Genomic DNA, 8,709 nt, shown 5'->3' with positions numbered 1-8,709 from the left:
TCTTATCCATTCTGCTAATATCTGTCTTTTGATGTAAGGGTTTAATCTATCTACAGTCAAAATAATTATGGATAAAAGAGACTTACTTCTCCAAATTTATTTGTTTTTTTATATTCCTTATAATTTTTTTTGTTTCTCACTTCCTCATTACTGTCTTTTTTAAATATTTAGATGACTTTTTATAGTAAATGCTTAAATTTGCTCCTCATTTATTTTTGTATATATTCTATAATTTTCGTTGTTATCATTGTATACAATTAACATCCTAAAGTTATAACACTCTAATTTAAAATTATGCCAGCTTAATTTCAGTAAAATATAAAAACTACTCTTTTAACAGCTCCATCCCCACTCTTTTCAGTTATTGATGTCACACAATTACATCTTTATATATTTTGTACTACAAGATGTAAACTAATAATTTTTTTTTAGGTTTTTGACTTTTTTTTTTTAACATGTCACTTTTTGCAAGTTAGGAAACAGAATCAAACTAAGAAAGTCTAGTCCTCTAGGGATCCAGGCTAAGCCTTATGATCCTCAGCAGAATGTTATAATACAAGGTATTAACAATGGGATTATAAACTCTAAATAAGAACCACTATCTATATTTTTTTCCTTAGGAACAGCCAAAAGTCCAGTCCTTAAAGGCATAATATACAGAACATCTTGACCCAAATTATATGCTGGTCAACCTTTAGGTGAACCAGATCAGAGCCGGCCAAAAATTGGTGAAGAGAGAAAGTGTTTACATTTTTAAAACTTGCTTTGAGGTTTAAAAAATTACTGGTTACTGTTAATAATAAAGCAGGTAAAAATTTTGCAGATGTACCCACATTTATATTTGATTTTGCTAAGGTCTTCCACTAAAACACAAAGTTAAAAATGATTATAGGGGATAAGATACTTAGATATTTTCAAAATAAATTGCTTAGTAATAAGAAATTTGACATACTACATTCTTCCATTTGCCACAAGAACAAACTTACCATGAAGACTTTTAAAAGAAGTGCTCGACTCTAAAAAAGGGCGGTGGTAACAACACTTCCCACTATAGAATAACTGCTCTTTTTTTCATGCAGTTAACACTGTTATTCTTCCATAATACAGGTTCATGTGGATAAACGTATCAGAGGCTTTTGCCAGAGCCAGGAGATAAAAAATAAAGCATATCTTATTTAGCTAATTGTAAGCTCAATTAACATTTTTAGAATGGATCCCTAAAAACCTGGCCATTGTTTTGTTAAATATCTGCAGAATTCCTTAGCCCTTAGGAATACTTTGTGCTTAATATCTTAAAGCTGAGCCCAGTCCCATCTGACTTTTCTCAGGGCTAAGGTGGGTGTTATTCATCAAAGTCTGGAATGTCATCATAGGAGTAACCCCAGTAGCCTTTGTATGTATAGTAGGCAATATACAGTAAATAAAGTCCTGGCAGGAACATCAGGATGCCAGGGATCAGGACAAGAATGGCCTGGCCTGCTGATCCTTCCAACTTTGCTGATATAGCCTGCCAGCTGGAGGGAGCTTATAGAAAAGGTACCAATCAAAAACAGCACTGTAGCAAGAATAATGGCCTTACATGAGATCTTAGGAGGGCTTATCTTAAACTGAAAGTCAATGTAGCCATCTTCTGTGCTTGGGAGACTTGAATATTCACTTTACTACTGGGGATTCCACTATTCAGGTTGGTTGTTGATGGCCTCATAACACACTGGCACAGCTATGTTGGAGTGCTGTGTCAGGCTACCCACTGTCAGGCAGCTTGCTCATGATTGGCAGCTAGAGACTCCTGTGCCCTCATTTCTCACCTAACTCAATTTGCAATATTTTTGAAAAGTAATTTAGCATAGCCATGAAGAATTTAAACATGTTTTTGTTTTTGAACGTATAAATCCAACCTTAAGAATCTGCCCAATGAGAAGGGGAGAACAAATGGCGGAGAGAGGAAAGGATCTGGGAGGAAGGAAAAATAAAAAGAAATAGTGGGTAGGGAAGCAAGTTTGTGTGTGTATGAGTGTGTGAGGGAAGGGGTGGCATGGACAGGTATGGGTGGGCAGTGGGCTCCCAGCTACCCTCCTTCCCAGCCCTCTACTCTCACTCTCTCGACAACTCCTGGCCTCAGCTTTGGGAGGTTCCCTGGTGGGTAGACAGCATCCTGAGCCTCCTCCTATCACCAAGAGCTAATAGTAAATTCAACTTCATGGGGGGTGGGGCATCATTTTCCTTCAACATCACAAACTTTTTGCTTATAATCTTATGGGACCTCTGTCCTATATGTGGCCCCTTATTGACTCAAACGGTGTAATGTGGCACATGACTGTAAAGGATTTGGAGCAGGCAGACATTGTAATTTGGACAAAAGAAACCTAAGAAAACAATTCAGAGATGGGACCGAAATATATTAAATATATTAACCCACTACCATCTGGCTTCAAGTTTCTGATGAGAAATCTGCTGTATTATATTTGAGGACCACTTTATGTGATGAGTTTCTTCTCTCTTTCTCCTTTCAATATTCTTTTGTTGTACTCTTTGGATTTCAAAAGTATGATTATAATGTGTCTCAGTGTGAATCTCCATGTTTATTTTACCTGAAGTTTTGTTGAACTTCTTGAATATTTATATTCATGTATTTCATCAAATTTGAAGTTTTTAACTAAACATATGTGTATGTATATAGTTTGTTTCTATTATAACTTGATTCTGTATGCTGTTATTATTTATCTTCTTTTTGAGTTCAAGTTTCTTGTGATGTATTTTTTTTTATTTATTCAAGTTTCCTGAGTTCACATTTGCACTTACCAAGAATTTGTAATTTTAAAAGTTCACAAATATTTTCATATAAATTTATCTGTAGTCCCTGCACCTTTTAAATTATATTATTTAGAATTCATTGCCAAGAATGATGCATAAATAGGGCTCTGATTTCTCAGTGTCTCTTTACTTCCTTATGATCCTGAATGGTCAGCAGGCTTCTAAAGATTTTTAAATTTTATTTTGATGATGTATCAACTTTTTATAGCTACTGTCTTTATATGATAACACAGATCCAGATTATTGTATGCATGCAGATGTTAATATCCTAACTTCCAGTTGTTCAGATCTTTATCTAGTTCTGATTTACAGGTGATTTCTCTCAATTAAAGTCCTATTACAAATCGTGACTATTAATCTATGATTTCTATTTTTTTTCCGGATTTTTAAATGCCTTCCTTCTTGGTTTGAGTTAAAGTTTTTTCTAAATTTATTACATACTAGTTATTATATCTTTTGAATGACAACATGAGAAGAGTCTCACACACAAGCTTGAATATTCTATATTGAAATCAGCATTAATAAGGCTTCAGTTATAATCTATATTATATTGTATTTACATTTTTCTGAGATGCCATAAATAAAGAATTAGAGTCATATCTCAGAAACAAACAGATGTGAATTTGAATAATTAAAAATGTTAGTCACCCAATTCTAGGACTTCAATAATTCTATCATATTTTCTCTTCAGATTACTTTTCTTAACGCAATTATGGATTAACGAATGGTAGTTTATAATTACAAACTATTCTTTAAATATATTTTTTTATTTAGTAAATGTTTATGGAGCACCGACCATGTACCAAGAACTGATTCAATTACTAAGAAAATGTTGATAAATAATACTGAGCTATTTCTCACATACAATGAGTTTATATTCTAATTTGAAACTCAGATAAATTGACATATATATATACACAGACAATACTATATAAAAATATAATGTAATAACAGGTACCAGTAGATTCAGGCTTAATAAATAACAAAAAAGATTGAGAAAAAAATTAAAGGGGTAGAAGATAATTAGAAGTAGAATGATAAAGAAAAACTTTATATATGAATTTGGGCAATACTTGAATGAAAGGAGAAAAAGATTGTCATTTGAAAACCTGTGGGAAGACTATTCCAAGTAGGAAAAAAAAAAAAAAAAACAGAAAAGTATATACCCTGACATTGGCACAAATTTGACACATTGGAAGATCAAGGCCATTAGTATAAATGCATAAAATAAAGGAAGTAGAGTATTTTCGAATAGAAGTTCAAAAATGTAGCCAAAGGCTATGTGCTAGTCAGAATAATGGTCCCACAAAAATGTCCACATTCTAATTCTTAAAATCTGTGAATATGTTAGGGCAGTGGTCCCAACTCTTTGGCATCAGGGACCAGTGGTTTTATGAGAATCTAATCTAATAATCTGAGGTGGAACTGAGGTCATAATGCTAGCACTGGAGAGTGGCTATAAATAAAGATGAAGCTTTTCTTGCTCATTTGCTGCCCCCCTCCTGCTGTGCAGCCCAGTTCCTAATAGGCCACAGACTGGTACCCATACTCAGCCTGGCAGTTGTGGAATCCTGTATTAGGTTACATGGCAAAACAGAATTAAGAATGAAGATGAAATTAAGATTGCTCATTAGTTGGCTTTGAGAAGAGGAAATTAGTTTGAATTATCCGATTGAGCTCAGTGTAATCAAAAAAAGCCCTTAAAATTAAAAGAGGGAGGGGAAAGAGTCAATATCAGAAAGACTCAACTAGCCATTGCTGGCTTTGAAAACAAAAGGAGGCTATAAACTAAGGAATTAGGGCAGCCAAGAGAAACTGGAAAAGGCAAGGATACAGATTCTCCCCTAGAGCCTCCAGAGGAAACAGCCCTCTAGGCATGTTGAATTTAGACCAGTGAGACCCATTTTGAGCTTCTAATCTCTAGGACTATAAGATAATAAATCTGTATTGTTTTGAGACATTAAATTGGTAGTACTTTGTTACAGCAATAATAAGAAACTAAGGAAGGCCTTATCATGTAAAATCTCATACTACTTTGGATTTTGTTCTAACATTGTAGGAACCTACTAGAGCACATTAAGAATGAAAATGATTCAGTATATTTTACTGATTTATAATATTCTAGCTGATCTATGGAGAATAGACTACATGGAGTTATTAGTTAAGCAAGGAGGTTATTTAGGAGACTATTGAAATAGTTAAGATGACAGTAGGATTTGTACAAGAATTATACCTATAGACATGATGGTATATATTTACATTAAAATTATACTTTAAATATAGAGCCATCTGTATTATTGATATGAGCTGTGCTTCATAGATGGTTACACAAATACACCTCAAACTGGTAAATGAAGGTTAAAAAAAAAATAGAAATTAGTGAATATATCCTACTTTAAGTTAGGATACTTGAAGTAAGTAAGTTAGTAGACTATAGATGAAGAAGTGGTAAAAAGACTAGGCCATGAGATACTCTAACATTCAAAGTGTGAGAGAAGGGGAATGGTCCAGAGAATTAGAAACAAAAAAAAAATGACCTGCAAAGTAAAGGATATCTAGTAGAGTGTGTGTACTGGGAGCCAAGTGAAATAGCATTTAAGGAAAGTAGAAGTGACAAGTTGTGTTAAGTATTACTGAAAAGCAGGAAAGATGGTGAGATGAAAATCATGAATTGATCATTGTCCCTTAGGGATATTTCATAAACTACAGACACACACATACACAGTCTTCTTGGACTAGATTGAAGAAAGAATGAAAAGCAAACAAGTAAAGCTGATAAGTTGCTAATCTTTTAATATTTATTTATGTACAAATTTTTATTCCATGATAATTCCAGAAAAAAATATTAGCAGAAGTGAAAGAAAATACATCACATAAAGGCATAATGCTTTGGTGGAAAAAATAAATCTTTACTAAAATATTCATGTTCTAGAATCTAATGCAGTATTCAATGACAACTAAAGAAGTTTATGTGAGTTAGTTTAAAATGTTGAGCCCAGAAAGAATTGGGCTATAATCTTAAGTGCCACTTTGAACTGTTAATAAATATTGCCCATTCTTCTGCTTCCCTATAATTAATAACTCCTCTTCTGTGCAATCTAACAAAAAAAACTTCTTTATGACTCAGTTTTACAATTAATTTGTTAGTAATCTGAATTAATTTTAGTGGTAGTCATGATGTCCAGACAAAAAAAAAAAATGGTGTTCTCTGTTTAGCTGAACGATTTTAAGCAACCATTTATTTAACAAATGTTTTCAATAGAAAAAGGTACAGATACTATACATGTTAATTAGAACTTGATTCATTTGAATCATATGTACTTCACTTTTAAATGTCAAAATTGTAGAATTGTACATAAAAGCAGATTTTTAAAGATTTATGTTTGTATGTTTATTAGACTCAAATATTTATGTCTAGAATATAGAAAACATCTAATTTTAGAACTTCAAAATATGCTAAACTAAAGTAGTAGCATGCAGTATAGTTTGTCATTTATCCAGTCTATTTGCATTTTAAGAGTGTATGCATTAAACATGTTTATATTTTCCTTTTTCGTTTTAATTTTTGTAGCAATTTAAATGCCATGGAGTGTTAGAAAAGACATGGATTATAGTCATGCAAAATAGAATGAAACTATTTAACATAATTTCCTTTCTGTTTGACAGAATTATAGCTTGCTTACAGAAAGAAATATAGGGCTTAGAAAAAGTTAAAATGACAATGTTGATCATGGCATTTTTTCCACAGCTATAGTGTTTTCAGAAAACATACCTGTGGGAATCATAATAGCCTAAAGAAATTTCTACTCTTGTTCTTTCCAGTCCCTACTATTTCCCTCACTTAAAAAAATAAAAAGTACTTTTGAAACTTTTTTATTGTAATTTTTCGATAATGTCAGCCATAGAATTGGTAATAAAAATTGAGGGGTATGTTTATTAGAGTTTGGCATCAAAATGGCTGTCAGCTCATTCTACATTAATATATTTTTTACTATCACAGAGGATAATGTTAAGTGTCTCAACAAGATATTAAATATTGGTCCAAAATATAATGTTGCAAAAGCTCATAATTTGGAGTTCATTTGACATTAAAATCTGGACTCTTTACTATACAACCATATAAGAGCAATTTAGAATTATTGAACAATAGCAATGTCTTATGCATTGAACTTAATTCATTCCAAGAATCATGACATTAATATAAAAATTCTATGAAATACATATAAAGAATAATCCAGTATTACAGAGTTAGTAATGAGAAATTTAATGTTAGAAAAAATTTACTTTACCTATTTGCACCTCTATCATTTTTCTTCTTATAATGGGAAGGTTTAAAAAATTATGATAATTTTGATATAGGTCCTGTTATATACTAAATGGTAACTATTAATTCATTAAAATAATTTTCAACATTTACTTAGAAATAAGTCATATCGAGAAGTTCTAGATTAACATGGAATATTAAAAATCAGATTTCCAGAGTTTCATCAATAAGGTGTTAAGAAGCTGTAAGTCCTCATTCCCCACAGAAACATTTTAAAAGCAAAAAAAAAACAAACCCAAAACAAACAAACTTAAGTTACTCAGCTAGAGCGTGGCTTCATTAACTTTACAAAAGCTCTGGAAAATAGTCAAAGATCTACAGCATTAAAGTAAACGCCCACTCAAGAAAAAGCCACATTCAAAGTAGTAGGAAATTTTATGTTATTTTTACTCACTCCTACCTGCCTCCTTCCCTGCATAACACAGTTTTGTTCTAGAGGAGGCAATAGCTAACTTTCCAAAACACTCTTTTGAATAGAAGGGAACAGAAAATACTTATTTGTAGTACTCTAATCTGTCTAGGACTACCTGAAGGATTGATCTGTGTTTCATCTACCTGAAGTTCAGGAAAAGGGTTTAAGTAAAGTGATGTAACTTGAATTTCAGGAAAGGAAAATCAGTTGGTGATGCTTGAGAAAGCTGAAGAGACAACAATTTACAGACTGGTGTAAGAGGATACAGGTGGAGCCATACAATATATCATCTCAAGCACTGAGGAGAAGGTGTGAAGAAGCTCTTTAGGAAAGTAAAACATTGAAAAGCAACTGTGTATATGGGGAATCAAAAAATACACACAGAGGCCCAGAAAGATGCATGCTCAGAAAAAAACCTGACAAAATCTTGTTTTCACTTCAAGTTGATCTTAAAGATCAAAAAAATATACAAATAATTACTTAAAAGAGTACTCTTCCCCCCAAAAAAACTATCTGCAAAGACCGGGAAAGGTGTCCTTTGTTCAAATGCCCAAATTTCAATAAGAACAACAAAAAACAATGACCAAAAAATCCAGAAAAATGTGGTTCATTCGAAGGAACAAAATACATATCCAGAATCTGTCCCTGAAGACACATAGATATTGGACTAACTAGACAAAAACTTTAAAACAACTGTCTTAATATGTTCAAATAGCTAAAGAAAAACATGAACAAAGAACTAGGAAAAATAATAAAATATAACAAAATGTGAATTTCAAGATAAGGATAAATTTTTAAAAAGAAGCCAAATGAATTCTGGAGCTATAACTGAATTAAAATAATAATATAATAATAATAATAATAATTCAACAGATTTAAAATCCACAAAATAGAATCAGTGAATTTGAAGATAGGTATTTGAAAGTATTGAGTCTGAAAGAGAAAAAAAAATTTTGAGAAAAAGTTAATAGAATCTAAGAGTCTTATGGACTATTACAACTGAACTAATATACACGTTAATGGAGTCCTAGAAAGTGAAGAGAAAGAGAAAAAATGTAAAAAGATGTTTTGAATAATTAATTGCTGAAAACTTTCCAAATTTGAGGAAATATATGGATCTACAAATTTGAGGAAATATATGGATCTACAAATATAAGAA

At 31.9% G+C, this 8,709-nt stretch overlaps 1 pseudogene; it reads right to left on the bottom strand.

Annotated features, from left to right (window-relative positions):
- Nucleotides 1–1,342: 1,342 nt before the first annotated feature.
- Nucleotides 1,343–1,705, bottom strand: LOC107510421 (annotated as a pseudogene).
- Between the last annotated feature and the right edge of the window lie 7,004 nt (nucleotides 1,706–8,709).

Source organism: Rousettus aegyptiacus, unplaced genomic scaffold (genome assembly GCF_014176215.1).
Source record: "Rousettus aegyptiacus isolate mRouAeg1 unplaced genomic scaffold, mRouAeg1.p scaffold_m13_p_4, whole genome shotgun sequence".
NCBI classification, from domain to species: Eukaryota; Metazoa; Chordata; class Mammalia; order Chiroptera; family Pteropodidae; genus Rousettus; species Rousettus aegyptiacus.
The sequence above is the reverse complement of the archived record's forward strand: the minus strand, read 5'-3'. Positions and strand labels throughout refer to the sequence as shown.